Source organism: Sinocyclocheilus anshuiensis, unplaced genomic scaffold, assembly GCF_001515605.1.
Source record: "Sinocyclocheilus anshuiensis isolate Anshui unplaced genomic scaffold, SAMN03320099.WGS_v1.1 scaffold206, whole genome shotgun sequence".
NCBI lineage: Eukaryota > Metazoa > Chordata > Actinopteri > Cypriniformes > Cyprinidae > Sinocyclocheilus > Sinocyclocheilus anshuiensis.
Genome location: NW_015542358.1, coordinates 470,662 through 493,341, shown reverse-complemented (window position 1 = coordinate 493,341; position 22,680 = coordinate 470,662). Strand labels below are relative to the sequence as shown.

Genomic DNA, 22,680 nt, shown 5'->3' with positions numbered 1-22,680 from the left:
ACTTTAAACCGCATAAACACATTTCATTACACCGAATACACAAAATAATGTTCTTTTTAGCAGCGTCATATGACCCCTTTAAATTGACATCATTACAAAGTGCGCTTTTTAAAAGTGTACTTAAGTGACTTAAAGAGAGACACTTTCATGACTATATGTGACCCTGGACCACAAAACCAGTCATAAGGGTCAAGTTTTTTGAAATTGAGATTTATACATCATCTGAAAGCTGAATAAATAAGCTAAAATAAATAATATTTGGCTGAGATGCAACTATTTGAAAATCTGGAATCTGAGGGTGCAAAAAAAATCTAAATATTGAGAAAATCGCCTTTAAAGTTGTCCAAATTAATTTCTTAGCAATGCATATTACTAATCAAAAATTAAGTTTTGATATATTTACGGTAGGAAATTTACAAAATATCTTCATGGAACATGATCTTTACTTAATATCCTAATGATTTTTGGCATAAAAGAAAAATCTATAATTTTGACCCATACAATGTATTGTTGGCTATTGCTACAAATATCCCCCAGCGACTTAAGCCTGCTTTTGTGCTCCAGGGTCACATATTTCTTAACACACTCAAGTGGCCTTTTATTTCAATAATGTTATAATCTGTAAATAGTTTTTTTTTTTAAATACACTTTTAATATTTGAAGTACACTAAAAATGCACATTCAGTACAAGTAAGCGCTCTTCTTTTTTTACAAGGTATTGTTCACCTGCATGCACAGTGTGGTAAAAAAGGGGCTCAGGAATTTCCTGGCTGTGTATCAGGAGATTCAGGATGCCTCCGACATCCTTCTACAGCGGCACAATAGAAAGCATCTTTTTTTTGTCTCACAAAGGGCACCTGACGGGACTGTATGACCCTGCGGAGGGTGCTGGGCTCAGCTGAGCGTGTCCACCTCTACAGGGCCATACAGAAGACACTTTTCTCCAGGAGGTGCAGAACAAGCACCAGGAAGATCCCTAACAATGTCCTGTTCTCAAACTCTGCTGTAGCCTGAAAACATAGAAAGACTCAGGAGGGGATTCTTCCTCTAAGCTACCATAGATTCCTAATGAGGAGCAACACCGAAGAGCTCACTACACAAAACACACACTTCAATATAAGCATATACATACACTCTATACTGGTTATTTTATATGCATATACTCACAGACAGACACCATTAAATACACACTGTATGTATGTACAACATTTTTGATGAACTTTTTGAATCAAAGTTTTATTTACATAAATGGAGGGATAAAAATCACCTTTCATTAAAAACACCTTGCTGGCCGTTTTTATTTAAATGCCATAGAAGTAATTATCAAAAAGTTCTATTAGTTGGGTCATAAAAAGCACTAAAGTTCAGTTAATTGCATTTAATATAAACTTAAACTGTAACACATTTTCATTTAATTGCAGTTAGCATGCAATCAAGTTAAAACATTACATTCATTTGCATTTAAATATATTCTGAAGTATATTCTAGCTGCCTAATATTAATGTATTATTATTATATATAATATAGTATTTATTAATATTTTTAATGAAATGACTTTTCTTTTTATATTTTCAGTTTTAATTTTAATTTTATTTTTTGGTAATTTTGGGTGCTTTAAGAAAATCTTTCTGCTTAGCTTTTTATTTTTATTTCAGTTTTTGCAATTTTAGTACTTGAATTTCAACTTTATTTCAGTTAACGAATTTTTGTTAAATTTTTGTTTTTGTTCAATTTCTCTTTTGTTTAAATCTTTTGTATAGTATTTATATTTTATTTGAGTTTTATTTCAATTTTTAATAGTTTTAGTTTTAGTAAACAATAACAACACTGGTATAGCATGCATACAGTTTTCTGAACTATTTTAGCCAAAATGTGCAGTACAATGAATACACTATTATATGTTTATTATACTATTTTTTTGTCTTTTATTTAACTGGTTAACTGGTTTTGCTTTCCTCCATTTCTTCAGTATTGCCCACATGCTCACCATTAGACTTTCACTGCGATAATGGAAAATGCATCCGGCGCTCGTGGTTATGCGATGGAGACAACGACTGTGAGGATGACTCCGATGAACAAGACTGTCGTGAGTAAATTCAGTATTTGTGTTATAGTTTAAAGACGAAAAACTTTCAGAAAACACAGGAAAAAAGGAAATTAAGTTATTATTTAGTCACAAAAGGAGAACATTTGAAAAATGCTTGTTCTTGTCCATACAAGGGCAGTAGATAGTGACCATCTTTTCAAGCTACAAAAGGTAGCCTATCAAAATGATTTTTAAGACTCATGCTGTATATGTGACCCTGGACACATATATGTGACTCTGGAGATTTCGAAATTGAGATTTATACACCATCTGAAAGCTAAATAAAGCTTTCCATTGATGTACGGTTTGTTAGGATAGGACAATATTTGGTCGAGATACAACTATTTGAAAATCTGGAATCTGAGGTAGCAAAAAAATCTAAATATTGAGAAAATAATCTTTAAAGTTGTCCAAATGAAGTTCTTAGCAATGCATATTACTAATCAAAAATTAAGTTTTGATATATTTATGGTAGGAAATTTACAAAATAAGAACATGATCTTAATATCCTAATGATTTTTGGCATAAAAGAAAAATCGATAATTTTGACCCATTCAATGTATTGTTGGCTATTGCTACAAATATACCCCAGCGACTTGAGACTGCTTTTGTGCTCCAGGGTCACATATTCTAGCGTTGTGAAAGCATACGATAAGGTTTGGTGAGAAACAAACCAAAGTATCATCTATTATTTAGTGAAAATCTTGACCTTGGGGAGTTGCTCTGAATGGCTACAAGCAGCTGTTTGGTTACCAACATTCTTCAGATACTTAATATTTGTGGTCAACAGAAGAAAGAAACTCATACAGGTTTGGAACAACTTGAGGATGAGTAAATAATGACAGAATTGTCATTTTTGGGTGAACTATAGAAGTAATTGTTCTGATCACCCTTAAGTGTTAGACTGGACTTGTAAATGAACAACAGCATGGTTTTTGTTGACCTTAAAGGAAAGAGAGGTCTAGAGAAATATGTCTCTTTTCTGTCTTTTCTAAAAGCTCATTAGAGTAATCAATTCTGAATGAAATAAAAGCTTATAGAACAGTTCCCAGATCCCCGAATGACTAAATTGGCTTCACTTTGGCAATGTAGGTGGAATAGGGACACAGATTTTATCAAAAATGACTTCTACATTTCTTGCTTTGTTCACACAAATTATAGGATTAGTGTTATGAAAACATATATAGTTAAATATCCAATAGACTTCAACGCCAGCCAGCTAAATGAGTAAAATAAGCTACAGAGACGCTTGAGTCACACATCTAAATGTGTTTGCCAGGGTCACGCCTGCCAATGATGGGTAAACCGGGAAAGTTTACTGACCATAATTATTTGTTACTGGCTATAAAACCTCATTTTGCATTTGTTATTAATATATAAATATGTTTGAATATGTACCAGTCAGCGGCTGCTGTTTGGACTGAGTTGTACATTTTCTATTTTATTAACTCTTGTGCTGCGCTGAAAATCCTTATTTCAAGTCTAATGTGTTCCTGATCAAAAATGACCGGCCTACAAAAAATTGCTTGTAAATCTCTCATTATGCTGTATTATCACCAAATATGGGATAAATCTTTTTGTCAGCTTGTTTTTTTTTTCCAATTATAGCACTGGTTTTGTATTTCTTTTTGGAGCTGATTGTTTGTAGGGCTCATTGATTTGAGCTTATGCACTTTGAGTGAAAAAAAAAAAAGCATTATTTGTGGAAATTTTTGTCGATGTTCATTCAAAAACTGAGGTGCATGACCTCCGATCACTGAGGCTTATAATCAGTCAGGTCCAAAAAGAAATACAAAAAGAAAACAAGTTGATAAAAAGATTGAATCCAAGATTTAGTTTAGCATAACAAGACATTTATAAGCATTTGGCCAGTTATTTTTGATAGGGAGCACAGCAAGTCTAAAAAGTGGGGGGAAAAGTCCCCTTTTTTTAGTCAATAAGTCTTAGTCCAATGCAATGACTAGCATTTTCAGAATGACCGGAAAACAACACGAGGGTTAAATATTTTACTTTTTTTTTCCTCCTTCACTTGAAACCCATTTTAGCACCGCTTCCTAAAGGAGCACCATATGGACCTTACTATTAATGTCTTGTGTAAGATGTATTTGGATATGGAACCCAAGCATTCGTTTCATTGCAGTCCTTACCGTTGTTACATTTTAATGCTGTAGAGGAACAGCATGTCTGTCTTTGAGGCAGAAAACAAGCAACAATAGTCTTTGCATCTGACCCATATTTCTCAGCGCTGCACTCTTGAGGCTCGTCTCTTGATGGGGGGTCTGTCTGCCATAAGCTTTCCATGAATTTTTCATTCCTTTCCAGCACACTGCCTCATCTCTTGCATTCAGCATCTCTCATCCTTCAGCTTTTGTCTGTTCTTTTGGTTTATATTCATCAGTTAATATATCAATATTGTGATAATTTACACTTCCTCTGTGAATTAGTGGCATGCACTAAAAATAGCCCAACGACTGCTGCGTTTCCTGTGTATTTTGATTAATTTTTTTAGCATTTTTGTGCAAGTGAGATTTTTATATCCCGTTTTTATTTAACCATATGCATTTTATTACAAAGGAGCCATCAAAACAGAGGTATCAGAAAAAGCGTTTTTGTGCTTTTCCAGTGTGCTTTGCAGTTTGAGAAATGTTTTGTGCATATGGCGGGTAAAAGAGCGGCGGTGCAGAAATACACCGGTGTGTGTGTGTGTGTGTCTGGCGCGGTGGGTGGTGTAAATACAAGCAGCATCACATTTAATGCTGCTGTTCTGGAGTCCCGTACCGGTGTCAATAAAATGCTATGAGCGCCACCAGTGCACTGGATTGTGCTTTCTGTAGCACTGCTGGTGAGGAGCACAAGGCTAATGTATAGATAATATATTCTTGAACTCTCAAACCTTTAAGGAATAGTTAACCCAAAAAAATGCAAAATGTACTCGCCCTCAGACCATCCAAGATTAGGATGAGTTTGTTTCTTCATCAGATTTGGAGAAATGCAGCATTGCATCAGTGTCTCAACAATGGATGCTCTGCAGTGAATGGGTGCCGTCAGAATGAGAGTCTAAACAGCTGATAAAAACATCACAATAATCCACAAGTAATCCACACCACTCCAGTCCATCAGTTAACATCTGGAGAAGACAAAAGCTGCGTGTTTGTAAGAAACAAACAAATCTATCTTTAAGATCTTTTTTCCTTAAACTGGCCACTTCTGGCCAAAACACATGTAGAATACAATATTATGGATTTATTGACTCATATTTTAGTCGGAAACAACGGTTTGAAGTTATAAACGTCTTAATGATGGATTCATTTCTTGCGAACAGCTTTTCTCAACTGTAACAAGACGTTATTGAAGCACTGGAGTAGTGTGGATTATTGTGATGTTTAAGGTAGTCATCTACTGTACATCTTGGATGAAAACAGTTTAATCTGTGTTAACCCATTAATGACATTTATGACATCTTGCATGATTTTGTTTTTTCAGCTCCACGAGAATGCGAGGAGGATGAGTTTCATTGTCAAAATGGATACTGTATCCGGAGCCTGTGGTACTGTGATGGAGACAATGACTGTGGAGATAACAGTGATGAGCAGTGCGGTGAGATCATTTTTATACACACATATACTGTATGTATATATATATGCCATCACAAAGAGGCACAAAATCACTTTCACGGACTTTTGATTGCTTCCATTGTCCTCATTTGTAAGTCGCTTTGGATAAATGACTAAATGTAAATGTAAATGTAAATATATATATTATATTATATATATATATATATAAGTAAAGATCATGTTCCATTTTCCTACTGTAAATATATTAAAACTTAATTTTTGATTGGTAATATGCATTGCTAAGAACTTCATTTGGACAAATTTAAAGGCGATTTACTGTATATGCACCCTCAGATTCCAGATTTTCAAATAGTTTTATCTTGGCCAAATATTGTCCTATCATAACAAACCATACATCAATGAAAAGCTTATTTATTCAGCTTTCCGTTGATGTATGAATTAATGAAAAAAAATGGACCCTTATGACTGGTTTTGTGGTCCAGGGTCTCACACACACACACACACACACATTATTTTATGTTCTAAAGGTGTGGAAACCTGGTCTCGGCACGTCTTACATGTTAGAGGTGTTGCGCTCTAACCAATCACACCAAACAGGTCGTCCTTGATTGTAATTGGGATCATCTGGTCTCTGTCATGTACCTGCCAGAGCAGGGAGCAGCAGTATAGAGCAAAACAGAAAGACGAGAACAGAACAGTCACACATACCATTGCAAAACGTTTGACACACACCCTTGGATGTAAAACAACCAATAACAAATAATGTCCTGAATCCCTTTGTGAAAAAAAAGGGTGCTTAATTTTATTAAATGTGCAATTGTAGTGAACTTCAAAATGTAAAAAGTATAGGTAAGAAAAAAAAATCACTTTTAAAAAGTCAGTCAAATTAAAACTTTTAAAACTTTTATTTTTTTTAAGTTTGAATCTTTAGTCGTACTTGAAAGAAGTACACTTATTTTGATGTGTTGACTAAAATAATGCACATGTAAAGTACTTCATTATAAAGTACTTGATTATTCAATACTATATTTAAAGTTAAGATATTTTAAATGTATTAAGTTGCAACATCATCATTATATTTGACCATAAATGTTGGTCAGTACATTCAGCAGTAATTTACCATATTTCAAAGACAGCAGAAGTAATTATGAAATTACATATGAAGATGTACTTACTTAAATGGGAAACACTTTAAAGTTCAGTTAATTACATTTAATATGCATTTAATCTATAATACATTTTCATTGAATTGCATTTAACATCCAGTTAAGTGTCTGGAAACATTACATGCTTGCTTACAGTTGTATCTTGCAGTTATATCTAAATAATTGTTTTGCACATAAGTGAAATACAATCATGAATGCAGAGGGTGTCTTAGGTCATTTGATGCCCTAGTCAAGAACAGACATGATGTCTTATACACTACAGTTCAAAAAGTTCTGAATAACTATGGGATATTTGTGTGGCACTTACCAAGATTACATAATATTTATTAAAATTTACATTTATTATGTTACAAATACTGATTTTGATTTTAATTAAAATAAATAATGCAGTATTTTCAAACTGTTTGTTAAAGATTCCTGCACTTGCAGCAATGACAGCTGTGCAGACCTTATGGTTTCTAGCCATCAGTTTATTAAAATATTCAGAAGTTTACAAAGCAAGGTTATCTAATCAGTTCTTCAAGGTCTGCACCTGCCATTTATTTATTTATTTATTTTTTATTTTTTTCAATTGGGGTGGGATTGGGATTTATTTGTTCATTTTTAATTTCTGCCAAGTTTGACCGAAAGTTTCTGCCAAACAACCTTCATAAATAGATTTTTTCACACTGCAATAATCTCAATGCCCTTTTGTGCTTGTATGTGTCCAGATAAGAGGAAGTGCTCTGATAAAGAGTTCCGTTGCACTGATGGAAGCTGCATCGCAGAACACTGGTACTGTGATGGAGACACCGACTGCAAAGATGGAACTGATGAAGAGAATTGCCGTAAGTTGATTTTGAGATTGAGTGCACCTGTTTGTCAGACGAACATCCCTGCTTCTATCCATGCATCCATCATCCATCCATCATGCATCCATCATGCATTATGTATCATGCATCCATCCATACTTGCATCCATTAATCATGCATCCATGTTTCAATCTATCCGTCTATGCAGCCATCATCCATCCATCCAAGCACCCATCCATTGTGTATCCATCATATATCCTTCCATCCATCCATCCTTGCATCCATTGATCATGTATCCATGTTTCCTTCTATCATCCATGCATCCATAATTCATCCATCCATCCATCCTTGTATCCATTAAATATGCATCTGTTTCCATCTATCTATCCATCCATCCATCCATCCTTGCATCCATTAATCATGCATCCACGTCTCCAACTATCCGTCTATGTATCCATCCATCCCTCCGTCCATCCATCCATCCATACGTGATGCATCCATCTATCCGTCTATGTATCCATCCATCCATCTATCCATCCTTGCATCCATTAATCATGCATCCATGTTTCAATCTATCAGTCTATGCAGCCATCATCCAAGCATCCATCCATCCAAGCACCCATCCATTGTGCATCCATCATATGTCCTTCCATCATCCATCCTTGCATCCATTGATCATGTATCCATGTTTCCTTCTATCATCCATGCATCCATCATTCATCCATCCATCCATCCTTGTATTCATTAAATATGCATCCATGTTTCCATCTATTTTGCATCCATCCATCCGTCCATGCATCCATCCATTGCTTGCCTGTAAACAGAATCTACAGAACAAAACACACATGGTGGGAACATGAAATTTGGGCCGAAGGTTCAGAACATTGACCACTACACATGGAATCAAAGTCATGCAAATTGTCATATTGGTGAAGCTAAAGAGAAAATGTATGTTTTAGTCATATTTCTTCAATTATTTTAGATTTTTCTGAATCATTTCTGCGCATTCTAGGCCATCCAAAGCTGTGCATGTATAGTGTCTCCAAGAGCTGCTTGACAGAAAAAGAAATATATATATATATATATATATATATATATATATATTTGTAAGCTTATTTTGTAGATAGCAGATGCCTGCCAAAATATGTTTAGACATGGATGCAAAAAGATTTCACAAAACCATAGACCGCTACATTGCAGTGGAAAACATTTCACCAGAGTTTGGTTTAAAAAAGAATCTCCTAATTTAAGGTGATCACAAGAAATTCGCCACCATTGAACACCATCTGTATACACGGGGACTATTCTGCAAAATTGTGGTCAATTTCTCCACTTTTCTCATATGCTTGGAATCCCAGTGATTGCTGCTTGTGACTGTATTTATTTCTGTTATATTTGTTTTTGTTTGTTTTATTTATTGCAAATAGCTGTTGAGAGGGATTTGTTGGACTGTTTGCGGGTGCATGTGTGTGGGAGTGTAAATCACGTTACATAATTTCTCTCTCCAGCATCTGATGTGATGACAGCCACATGCAGTGTTGAGGAGTTTCAGTGTGCATATGGCCGCTGCATTCTGGACATCTACCACTGTGATGGAGATGACGACTGCGGGGACTGGTCTGATGAGTCGGACTGTTGTAAGGAACATTCGCCCTGTCTCACTCTCTTCTAATTTTTTTTTTCTTTTTTGGTTTAGAAATGCCTCTTTTCTTTCTCTGCTTACAGTCATTATAATTAATTCTCACCTTTCCTTGTAAAAAAAAGCACACTTTAGCATACTTATAATAGAAATAATATACTTTGAAATTAAATCCAAATGTATTATAATTTCAATTTATATTACCAATTAAGTTTAGTATTTTGAGCCACTTAAGTAGGTTTTAAGTACATCTTTATGTAATTTCATAATTCTATTGTCTCTGAAATATTGATAAAGTGTACTAACGAATGTACGGACAAGCACTTATGATAAACTAAACTATACTTTAATGTCATTTTTGTTGAAATTTTAAAATGAAATATATTATTTTTAAGGCCTGGTTTCACAGACAGGGTTTAGACTAAGCCAGGATTAGGCCGTAGTTCAATTAGGACATTTAAGTAATTTTTTATAAACATGCCTTACAAAAAAACATTACTGGTCATCTTGAGACAAAACAAAGGCGGTGACATGTTTTAAGATCAGTCAGTTTAAGTTTCTTTTAGTTGAAACAGTCCAGACATACATTTTAGTCTAGGACTAGGCTTAAGCCTTGTCTGTGAAACCGGGGGTAAATGTGATATCAAACAAAACACTACAGTTAAAATTATAATCAAGTACTTTACATGTGCTTTACTATGTTAGTCAACACATCAAAATAAGTGTACTTTAAAGCATGAAAAGATTATTAAAACAATGATTTATAATGTACTTTAAAGTAAAACATTTACTTTGACATTATTACAAAGTGCCCTTTTAAGTGTACTTAAGTGTGTTAGGAATGAAAGCGTCTGTCTTTAAGTACACTTAAAAAGTGGCCTTTTATTTAATTAATATTATCTGCAAGTAAAGTTTTTTTTAGATATACTGTAGATTTAATATTTGATGTACACTACAAGTGCACATTTAATACAATCAAGTGCGCTTGTTTTAGTGTTTCATTTAAAATATATTTTTTTTAGCATAAAATGGTTCTCCTTACTGTAAATCTGTGGATTATTATTTTTTTATTTGCTTGTTGGATTTTTCTTTGTATTAAAATGATTAAATGATTATAATTTTACCAGTAGTGTCTTGTTCAATATTACATATAAAGTTAACATATTTTAAATCTATTAAATTGCAACTTCATTATAAATGTGTACTTTGTGCAATTACATATACAAATGCTTAAGTCCTGCTTTAATTGGTCAAAAGGCACTCTAAAGTTCATCTAACTGAATTTATTGTAGATTTAAACTATAATACATATGCATTTAATTGAAATTAAGATGCAATTTAGTGTCTGAAAACATTTCATTCAATTCACACTTAACTGTATTCAGTGTATAAAATAGTCTATTTCCATAAAAGAGCTCTTTTTAAAAGTATGCAAAAGTATACTACATTTCACAAGGGTTATTCAAGAAGATTTTCTAATACAGATGAGAGTTTCGTGTGTGTGTGTGTGTGTGTGTGTGTGTGTGTGTGTGAACGCAGCCTCCCACCAGCCCTGCCGTTCTGCAGAGTTCATGTGCAGCAGTGGCATGTGTATCAATGCAGGCTGGAGGTGTGACGGAGAATACGACTGCGACGACCAATCAGATGAAAAGAACTGCAGTGAGTAGCTGTTTTATTGTAGTATTTGTGTGTGTGAGTGGATTTCACATCTGTCACATGCCTCTTTCGCACCGTCAGGTACGTCGATGTGCATGGCTGATCAGTTTCGCTGTACGTCTGGTCGATGTGTGCGGTTGTCATGGCGCTGTGATGGGGAGGATGACTGCTCTGATAACAGTGATGAAGAAGGCTGTGAAAAGACGGGTAAGGAACATAAAAGCCAATTTACACTTTTTAACTCTTAAAGGAATAGTTAACCCAAAAATGAAAACTTGTTGAAAATGTCCTTGGATGCTCTCAGGCCATCCAAGATGTAGATGAGTTTGTTTCTTTATCAGATTTGGAGAAATGTAGCATTGCATCACTTGCTCAGCAGTGGATGCTCTGCAGTGAATGGGTGCCGTCAGAATGAGTGTCCAAACAGCTGATAAAAACATCACAATGATCCACAAGTAATCCACACCACTCCAGTCCATCAGTTAAGAAACAAATCCATCATTAAGATGTTTTAAGCTTCAAGCCATCATGCACTTTCCAGCTGAGTCCATAATTCATAATAACGCTTCCTCCAGTGAAAAATTCATCTGGTCCGAATAAGGAAAGAAACATTCACAGATCAAGCACCGATTACAAGCAAAATCAGTCCAAAACAGTTCTAAAGAAATATGTGGGTGGATTTTGATATGAAAGACAATAGGAGATGGACGTTTTCACTTTTTATTTTAGCCAGAAGCAGTGGTTTGAAGTTAAAATGTCTTAATGATGGATTTGTTTCATTTTGCTTCACAAGACGTTAACTGGTGGACTAGAGTGCTGTGGATTACTTGTGGATTATTGTGATGTTTTTATCAGCTGTTTGGACTCTCATTCTGACGGCACCCATTCACTGCAGAGCATCCATTGCTGAGACACTGATGTGATTCTAAATTTCTCCCAAAATCTGCCCAAAATAGACTTAGTATAGATCACATTAAAAGGACTTTTTGAATTATTCAGATTATTTATAAGATCTAGTAATGCATGCGCTTACATGCTGTGCTTTGGGACAACTAAAGATTGCACATTTTGTTAAAATAGGTTAAAATGGACGTTTTTAAGGATTAAACCTTCGCACCTGCTGTGCATAGTTATGGTTTCTGAAAAGTCTGCTTGGATTTTTTTGATAATGTGTAGAAAACATATTCATATTTTCGATGTAAAAGAGTTATTTACATTTTATTTGCCTTTTCATGATATTATTCTGTTTTCCCTTCGTAGAAACTCCTCCATGTGCGTCGGATCAGTTCCTGTGTGGAAATGGCCGCTGTATTGGCCAGCGTAAGGTTTGTAATGACGTCAAGGACTGTGAAGATGGGACTGATGAGCATCCACACCAGGACTGTCGTGAGTCTACATAATGCACTATTACATGCAGTACCTGTGAAATATTACAAAAGATCAGTAGTGGTAGCTCCTCTGTGATGATCTGATTCCCTCCTCTTTTCTTTGTTAACATTGCCTGTGTGTGTTTATAGGCCCCAAGTCAAGTGAAGAAAACTGTAATGTTAACAACGGAGGTTGCTCACAGAAATGCCAGATGTCTCGAGGTCTGGTGCAGTGCACTTGTCACACCGGCTACACATTAACACAGGACGGGAAGACATGCAGAGGTGAGGCCATAGACAAGGGGGGTTAAACAAAAGACAATTAAGAACCAAAGGGACATAAACTTTTGAACAGGATTGTCAGTGTTATTATTCATTTTCTTATGGGAAAATAGGTACATTATCTAAAATAGTGTGTTATGATCAAACATTTAATTGCATGTTATTGTCAGTTAAAATCTGAAAATATGTTATAGTTTAAATGCTTTTTTGGCCCACTTAAGTAGGACTTAAGTACATTCTTACTGTTACTTCTATTGTCTTTAAAATATGGTTAAAGTACTGCTAAATGTACTGACAAGCATTTATGATAAACTAAAATATACTTTAATGTAATTTCTATTGAAACTTCATGTATCTAAATATATTTGTAATTACACATTTGTAGTGATGAAATAGCAGTTTTAGTACATTTAAAATATATTAACCTTAAGTGTAATATCAAACGAAACACTGCAGTTTAAATTATAATCAAGTACTTTACATGTGCGTTAGTCAACACAAAAAATAAGTGCACAACAAAATATTTTTAAAGCAATGATTTAAAGCATGTACTTTAATGTAAACATTTAATGTGACATTATTACAAAGCACACTTTTTAAAAGTGTACTTAAGTGTGTAAAGAAACATAGTCATGTAATGCCTTTTATTTTGTAAATATATTATCTGCAGTGTTTTAAAAAAAAAATACTCTTTAAGTTTTGAAGTACACTACAAGTGTACACTTCTTTTTCACAAGGGTTTAAATAACTGACTTAACTTTTTGAAGAATCTAACTTGTAAAACTTTTGCACGGTACTGTATATTTATGCACAAGCACCAAAAAATATGAGTGTAAGATGTGTGACAGTTTAATTTTAGGAGCTTAAGTGGTCACTTAAGTGGTTGCTTTTATGAAAACTTATCCATTTGGTCTTTTAAGTGTAGAAATCCAGGGATGTCTCTGGCTTTTCTACATTGTTCACCATAGTGTTATTAGATGTTGTTGCAAGTTCTAAATTGTTAAAGGTTAAACTGACTAATAAATGTTTTTATGTGATGTATTTAATCTCTCTAAAACTTTCCTGCGTTTGTGGTCTGAACGCAGATGTTGATGAGTGTGCAGATGAAGGTTATTGTAGTCAAGGCTGTACCAACACAGAAGGAGGATTTCACTGCTGGTGTGTGCAAGGTTACGAGCTTCGACCTGACAAACGCAGCTGCAAAGCTTTGGGTGAGGCTCAGTATCTACTGTGCAAGCAGCAAAACGTTGGTGATTTTGGAACCAGGATGACTAATTTAATACAAACGGTTTTCTGTTTGCAGGTCCAGAACCAGTTTTGTTGTTTGCGAATCGGATTGATATCCGACAGGTTCTGCCGCACCGCTCAGAATACACATTATTACTGAATAATCTGGAAAATGCCATTGCATTGGACTTTCATCATAGCAACGAGCTGGTGTTCTGGTCAGATGTGACACTGGACCGTATCATGAGAGCCAGTCTGAACGGTAGTAATGTGGAGGAGGTCGTGTCCACGGGGCTTGAGAGTCCAGGTACGCAGTCGTTTTCACTGTATGTTCCTCATATTCACTGATTTATGACTCGTGCTTGTTTACCCAATTAGCTGAATAAAAGCAAGATGCAACACAAATGGAAAGACACTTATAGTCAACAAGGCATAGACACGGTGTAAATAAGAGAGTGTAGACAGCTGCATTGATTAACAGGAGTGCAGACACGTACTAAACTGGAGCTACGTGAAACAGTCTAAAGTAGTTAGTGACAATTTCAGTGATGGATAATGGAAGCGTTCCAGGATCATTATGTTGCTCGCTTTAAGTAGAATTTGTTCAAAGTTTGAATAACAGTTTTGTTGTTTATGCTGCTTAGTTAAAGGCATAGTTCACTCAAAAATGAAAATTCATCATTTGCTCACCCTCAGGTTGTTCAAAACCTATATGAATTTCTTTCTTCTGCTGAATTATTTTGAAGAATGTTTTGGTCAAACAGTTGCTAGTTCCCATTGACTTTCATAGTATTTTTTTTTCCATACTATGGAAGTCAATGTCTACCAGCAGCTGTCTTCATTTGTTTTAAGCAGAAAAAAGACATTTATACTGGATTCGAATAACCTGAGCAAATGATGACAGAATTGAGTGAGCTATGCCTTTAATCATTGAGTTTGACAGTTTAGGTTTTTGATTTACAGACGTATGAAACAGCAATAAAGTCATCCAGGAACAGTTCTTGGTTTATTTTTAATGCTTTTGTAGCTTAGATAAAGAAAATGGCATGCAATTTCCCAACACAAAACAAGACTTTTACAAAAACTCAACAACAACAAAAATGTCAAATTAAATTTCGTGAAAATTTCGAAAAAATCGTGTTTTTGTGATCCCATTTGACAGCCCTAATGCCGTGTGAAAAGTAAATTAATTAAAAAAATGATATATATATATATATATATATGTATGTGTGTGTATATACAGTATATATGTGTGTGTGTGTGTGTGCGCGCGTGTATGTATGTATGTATGTATATGTCTAAAACATATTTTACAGAGTGACTTTTCACTAAATGATAGATAAAGTATGTCAAATGTTAATTTCATGCTTTGGCAAGGAAACAAGGAATAAATAATACATAACGTGTAGTAGCAATAATAGTTTGTTTTAAAGCAGCAATAATAGTTTTTTCCCCATATTATTATTCTTAGGTGGTCTGGCCATAGACTGGATTCATAATAAGCTCTACTGGACTGACTCGGGAACGTCTCGTATTGAAGTGGCCAATCTGGACGGCACACAGCGTAAAGTGCTTTTATGGCAGAGGATGGAGAAACCCCGTGCCATCGCTCTGCACCCCATGGAAGGGTAAATATTCTGACTGTTGTTTTACTTAAATTATACTATAATGTGCAAATAATGCTGTTTTTCAGATGGGTATTCAGCACAATAATTGCACAATAAATACTCAATACTGATTTTGGACTGGGTAGGAAGTCTTGCGTTCTATGAGTTACAGTATTTTCATAGTACACCTTGAGAAAAATAAGTGTGATTTATTGTATTTAATGTGCATTTGTAGTGCACTTTAAATATTAAAAGTATATTTGGTTATACTTTATTTTAAGGTGTCTTTGTTACAGTGTAATTATACATTTAAGCACTGTTATTAATTCACTACATGTATTTAGTATATGGTTAGGGTTAGGCTTAGTGTTACTTGCATGTAATTATGCATAATTTATTGATATTATAATAGTAAGTACATGTAACGTGTAACAAGAACACCTTAAAATAAAGTGTTACTGTATATTTTTATAAACTGTGCTTGAAGATAATTTCATATGAATAAAAGACCACTTAAGTCACTTAAAGACACTTTCTTAACACACACAAGTACACTTTTAAAAAGTGACCTTTGTAATAATGTCACATGAAAAGTTTTACTTTAAAGTACATTTAAAAAATTTTTTTAATAATCTTTTGTTGTGCTTTAAAGAAGTACACTTATTTTGATTTTAAATGACATACTAAAGCACATGTAAAGCACTTGATTATCATTTCAGCTGTAGTGTGTCATTCAGTATTACATTAAAAATATTTTAAATGTACTAAAGTGCAACTTCATAATTACAAATGTCTAGTTCTAAACATATATTTAAACACATGACATTTTATCATAAATGCTTGTCAGTACATTCAGCAGTACTTTAACCATATTTCAAAGAAAAATAGAAGTAATTATGAAATCACATATTTTGATGCACTTAAGTCCTACTTAAGTGGGTCCAGAAATCACTCTTAAATTCAGCTAACTGCATTTAATATAAAACTATAATACATTTTAATTTAATTGCAGTTAGCATGCAGTTACTGCAAGCGGCCAAAAGCATTACATTCAGTATATTTTGTAAAGTATATGATTTCCATAATAAGTACTTTTTAAGAGTACCTCTTAAAAGTGTACCTCTTTTTCAAAATCGACATCAGACTCTTTCCTAATTTTTTTTTTTTATGTGCATGCAAAATTCTGTACATTTATTATTTTAAGCACTGAAAATTGTGACTGGAACCTCTGTTCTTTTGCATTGGGAAAATCCCCTCTTGTGACCAGTTGTTGTTGTTGTTGTTCTGTAATAAGCAATGGTTAGCAGAGCATGAAACCATTCTGGTGACTTCTGGCTAAACTTCATAACTCAATTTGCCTCTAATCACAAAGGATGGGCAAAAATTTCATCCAGGGATTGTCACAAGGCTTGAGTTGCAGCCGCCGCTCATCGTGGCTCTTTGTCATAGAGGACAAAGGGGTTTATGAAATCTGGCTTGAATTCCCTCTCCAACAAGATTTAGCCCTTGTTTTCGACCGGCTGTGTGTCTGCTGATTCTTACACACAGATGCATGCAGATCTTGCTGTATGTGAGAAATAATAAGCCTTGGAAAAAAGCCCTATCCATTTTACTGATGGATAAAATGCATGGTGTTCTTCAAAAGCACTTATTTTATTAACTTAAATGAAGACTGGTAAAATCCTGAGGACAATAATTCCTGTCAAAGATGTGTATCCAATGTTATGTTGTTATCAAATAGAACATTAATTGTTATGGTTGCTTAATATTATAAAACAGGATTTCTAATTGTTTATGCTCTGTCTTTAGGAAGATTTACTGGACCGACTGGGGAAATATGCCATGCATTGAATATGCCAACATGGACGGCTCTAATCGCAAAATAATTGCGGATACGCACCTCTTCTGGCCAAATGGACTTACCATTGACTACGCCAGTCACCGTATGTACTGGGTGGACGCCAAACACCACGTCATTGAAAGAGCTGACCTGGATGGGAAGAACAGAAAGGCTGTCATCAGCCAAGGTAAAAAAATAAATTCATTAATTGAAATATGTCTCTTATGCTCGCAAAGGCTGCATTTATTTGATCAAAAATACAATAATATTGTAAAATGTTATTAGAATTTAAAATAACTGTTTTCTATATGAATCTATGTTAAAATGTAATTTATTTCTGTGATCAAAGCTGAATTTTCAGCATCATTACTCCAGTCTTCAGTGTCACATGATCTTCAGAAATCATTCTAATGTGCAGATTTGCTGCTCAAGAAACATTTCTCATTATTATCAATGTTGAAAACAGTTGTGCTGCTTTATATTTTATGGAAACCGTGATACATGTTATTTTTCAGGATTCTTTGATCAATAAAGTTCCAAAGAACAGCATTTATTTGAAATAGAAATATTTTGTAACATTATGAATGGATTTACTGTAACTTTTGATCAATGTAATGTGTCCTTACTGAATAAAAGTTTTATTTTTTTAATCCAAACTTTTGAATGGTAATGTATCATGGTCTCCGTAAACAATATTACTCGGCAAAAACATAACAAAACATAATACATAACAAACATAATGAGAAATGTTTCTTGAGCAGCAAATCAACATATTAGAATGATTTCTGAAGGATCATGTGACACTAAAGAGTAATTATGCTGAAAATTCAGCTTTGATCACAGCAATAAATTATATTTTACTATATATTCAAATGTAAAAGTTATTTGAAATTGTAATATTTCACATTATTACTGATTTTACTGTATATTTGATAAAATAAATGCATCCTTGGTGAGCAGAAGAGACTTTAAAAACAGTGAAATAATCTTAACTATTCAATTTGCTTTGTGTGTGTGTATATATATATATATATATATATAAAAAATAACTAGGTCTGTTTGATTTCACAAAAATCAGCAAATTTATGTAAACTAACATTTTGTAGTAATTATTTCAGGAAACAGGGTTTACAACATCTAAATTCATCTTATGGACGAATTATTTTAAATTTTAAATTATTTTAAAACATTGCACATTAATTATATTATCAATTCAGTTTTTCAACAGCTGCACAGATTTGCAAAGGTAGATTAGGTTGGTCTGATTTTTTTTTCGTGTAGCATTCTGTAGTAGTTTAGTAAGGAGTGTCTGATGAATAAATTTAGCTTTCTGTCTGATGTGTGATGGAGTGCAACCAGTGGTCTCTCTAAATGGCACACTAGAAAGAAAGCCTAAGCCTCGGGGTTTGCAGGAACAAAATACCTGTGCACCTGGGAAAGGTGGGGGAATATTTAGACCTGAAAACAGAGCTCTAAAAAAAATCCGGCGCAGATTTGCTTACAGTGGTCAATGACAGATTTACTAGGGAGGGAGGCACCAGCATTATAAAAAATCAGGGTGCACACACACGGAGAAAATATATGTTGACTGGAGAAACAAGATCAAAAGTGAACGATGATTGAGATGACAAGAGAAAGGTACCAGCAAGGAGGGGGACGGCAGATGGCAGCGGAGCTGGGAACAAAAGATAAAAAAGAGAAGAAAAAGGCAAACAAGCCTTCTAACTCCAACCAAGCCTTGCTTCTCTACAAAGATAAGATCACAAAACCACCCCACACTGTGTGTGTACACCTGGGGAAGGGTGAAAGGTGCAGAAAAAGCGGGAGATACAGGCAGGGTGGTTACACGCCTATAGTCTGGCAGAGCGCCAGGTTTAAAGTAAAAGCCAGAATAAAACACAAGCTGCTCTCTTAAAATGAGGGTTCTAAAAGGGTTTTTTTTCACAGCAATGCCATTGAAGAAGCATTTTGGTACCTATAGAACCTTCCAGTGATCAGTTCTTTAAAGAACCATTTTTGGTAATGGGAAAAACATTAAAAAAATCTAAAAAAAAAAAACTTTTTACACTATAAAGAACCTTTTGTGGAGTGGAAAGGTTCCATGCACTCTTAAAAATTAAGGTTCCAAAAAAGGGTTTATGCAACAGTGCCATAAAGAACGTCTCAGGTTATGGATGTAACCATGGTTCCCTGAGAAGGGAACAAGACACTGCGTCCTCTAGAGGTCGCTATAGGGGAACTCCGTCAGTGTGACCGGTTTCTGAAGCATACAGCTAAACACGACAATAACATTGGCCAGCGACAGCTTACGACGTCATTACCCGGCACGATCACAGTATAAAAGGGCGCCGGGAGAACACGTCATCCGCTTCTTCGTCTGAAGCTTGCGTCCGAAGCATGGCAAGGGAACTAGAGGACGCAGTGTCTCGTTCCCTTCTCAGGGAACCATAGTTACATCCGTAACCTGAGACGTTCCCTTCCGAGTGAACTTCGAACTGCATCTTCTAGAGGTCGTTATGGGGAATGGTATACCCATGCCGCCATGCTGAGGGGAGTGCATGCCAGAAACCACGGTGAGCCCTAAGTACCAACTCTACCATAGCTGTGGGAGTTGCCCCTAGGACGCCTTGACGGCTGTCAGTGACATTATCCCCTCATGGCGAAGAAGCGGCCATGGGCCTGAGCTGCATACCCTAAACAACTTACCTGATAAGGGCTGGGCAACCCAAGCCTAGGGCAGAGCTCAAAGGCTTGGAATCAGAAGAAAGAGATTCCTTTGAGGGGATATGGCCAGGTGTCTAAAAAACCAAACCAGACCCTGGCCTGTCACCCAGGGGGGCTACTGCCAGCTCTGAATGAGCTTGCTCAAAGAACTGGCTCGACAGATCTTTGGTAGCAACACCCTGCTCAGAAATGTATCAACAGGGATACATAAGTTAAGTGGAGCCCAAGGTGAAAACCGGGGAGTGAAAAAGGGGAGTATCGCCAACTCAACCATAGCAGTCACTGAACAGACTCCGGAGCATCTGCTCAAGCATAACTAGAAGGGGCGTAGCACCCAGCTCTCAGACCAAGAGAGGGACACCAGCGCCCGACTAGGGAGCAGCGTGCTTGTAGATAAGCCTCCAGGGTGAGGGGAGCACTGTTGAGCTCACCAAGAGAGCAGCCTAAGAGGAAGGCAAAGTCCTGATGTGCTACCCAGTGAAGCTCACAGAGCGAAGGATTCAACTCTCAAATGAGAGGGACTCAGATGCTCAGAAGTGAGCGGTGTGCTTGCAAGAGACCCGCCATGGTGAGGGGAGCACAGCTAGCTCACTCAACAAGCAACTCGTCAGGTTGCCAGCAACAAGATGGCCCAGCAACCTGGCATGACTGCTAATCAGAGCTTAAAGGAGTACCCTCTAAGGTGAGGGGAGCACTGCTAAGCTCAACCAACAAAGAGAGCAGCCTAACAGGGAGGCGGAGAGAGGCCTAACAACCTGAGGTTGCTGCTCAATGGAGCTCCAAGAGCTGAGGACCTGATGAGAGGAGACCTCAGACGCTCAATTGGGAGTGGCATGCTCAAAGGTAACCCTCCGAGGTGAGGGGAGCACTGCTAGGCTCGACCAAATAGGGGCAACTAATCAGGGAGGCAGCAAGCGGCCAAACTACCTGATGTCGCTGTCACAGAGCTCATAGAGCAGAGGGCTCGGCCTTAGCTAAGAGAGAAGGAACCCAGCTCGACCGAAGCGATCAATAGCCCAGGGGCAAAGTACCTAGCTCTCAACTAAAGAGAAGGACTCACATAATCTGCCCAGGACCAGCAAGCTTATGAAAGACCCTCCCGCAGTGAGGGGAGCCACGGCCATGTCAGGGGAGCAGATTGACCGCAAATGGGACATCAGAAATGGGATCCATTTTAAAAGGGGATCACACATTTCAACAGGGAACAACAGGTTAGCATAGAGGCAACTGACCAAGGAGACGACAGGGACGGGCTTAACAATGGGCCTAAGTATTGTTGCATATGGAGTTCTCGGGAGCAGCGCTCTCGGCTCTCAAGCTGAGGCGGGCCCTCAAAGAAACAAACTGGGAGCGATAGGCTCATAGCTAACCCTCGCAGTGAGGGGAGCATTTCTCAGCTCGACCACAAGGCAGCGCTAGATTAGAAGGGGCAGTCTAGCAGGGCCCAATGAGAGACCGTCAACTGATGCAGCTGAACACAGTCTTCTCTCTATCTCGATAGAGAGCATGGGTCCCGTTTAACCAGACCCGAAGAGAACCTGAAGAAACAACTGGACCCAATAACCCATTCATGCATGAAGAGCTACTGCTTCTCAGAGCTGAAGCACTCAGGAAGGGTTTCCGCAGAAACACATCTCACTCATACCTCAGGGAACGCAGTGTACTCAAGCCCACTCCGCAGAGGGGCGATTCACCGGTTCGACCATAAGGGCAGTGTGACAGTGAGGTCCCGTGGGCCTGACCGTCTATCGAACTGCAGAGTGGAACTAAAGAGTGTTAGGACACTCAACGCCTCAGTGAGAGGAGCTCTAGCTCAGAGAACGTGCATGATGGTTGAGAGGATGACTCAAATCTCAGGAGACCCCTCGGGGTGAGACATGTGTAGCGCGTCCTGGCTGGGACAGCTTCTCAAAGCAAACACACAGCCAGGACATCAGGGAGCACATCACAAAGCATTATACTCTGAAAAACGCTCAACCCGAATGGAGGACCCGCGGGTCCTGAGGTTGCAGCGTTATACTGCGGACCTGATCGGCTAAGTAGGCTCTCGCAGAGGCCCAGCAACTTGGCTGCGTGGTCCAGTAAGCATGAAGCCGAAGATGCAGGGCTATCATCCAGCCTGGATCCAGTACCGACAGGTGAGCTACCATCACCACAATTGGTCAACAGCGAGAGGTTCTGACTTCAGCAGGGAAGTGCTCGCAGAGGTCCTAACCCTAAAACAAAGTTAGAAAAACAGAAAGACAGGTCCAAGTAGCGCTGCGGAGAAAAGCTAGTTAGTGAATTCACATAAAACTTAGCTCACATAAAACTAGCAATAGAGTAAATATAAAGGATCGTACTCACCAACCACGGCTCCCGGGCATGATTTAAGCTCACGGATATAATCTGAAGACGAAGTCCGAAGAGCACTTGGGTCCGGACCCTCAGTAGGTAGTTCTATGAGACATAGAAACTAAGCAAAACATCATAGGTCCAGCATGAGAGACTGTAATGCAAGTGCAGGAGGCTCCTACCTAACCTCGGTCAGGTGGGTGGTTTTAGGGGAATTAAGGGGAGGAAGATGAGAGCAGATGTTAATACCCTCAGAGGGAGGTGAGTAGATGTTTCAAGGTTTACTCCGGTCCAGACGAAGGCATTGGGAATGCCTCATCCAGATCACCTCCCTCAAGTCTCGCCTCTAGCCCCAGAGAGCATGATATTCTACCACACACAACTGT

At 37.0% G+C, this 22,680-nt stretch overlaps 1 pseudogene; it reads left to right on the top strand.

Annotated features, from left to right (window-relative positions):
• The window catches only part of LOC107691824 (low-density lipoprotein receptor-related protein 4-like), a 125,117-nt pseudogene that overhangs the window by 53,183 nt on the left and 49,254 nt on the right, over positions 1 to 22,680 (top strand).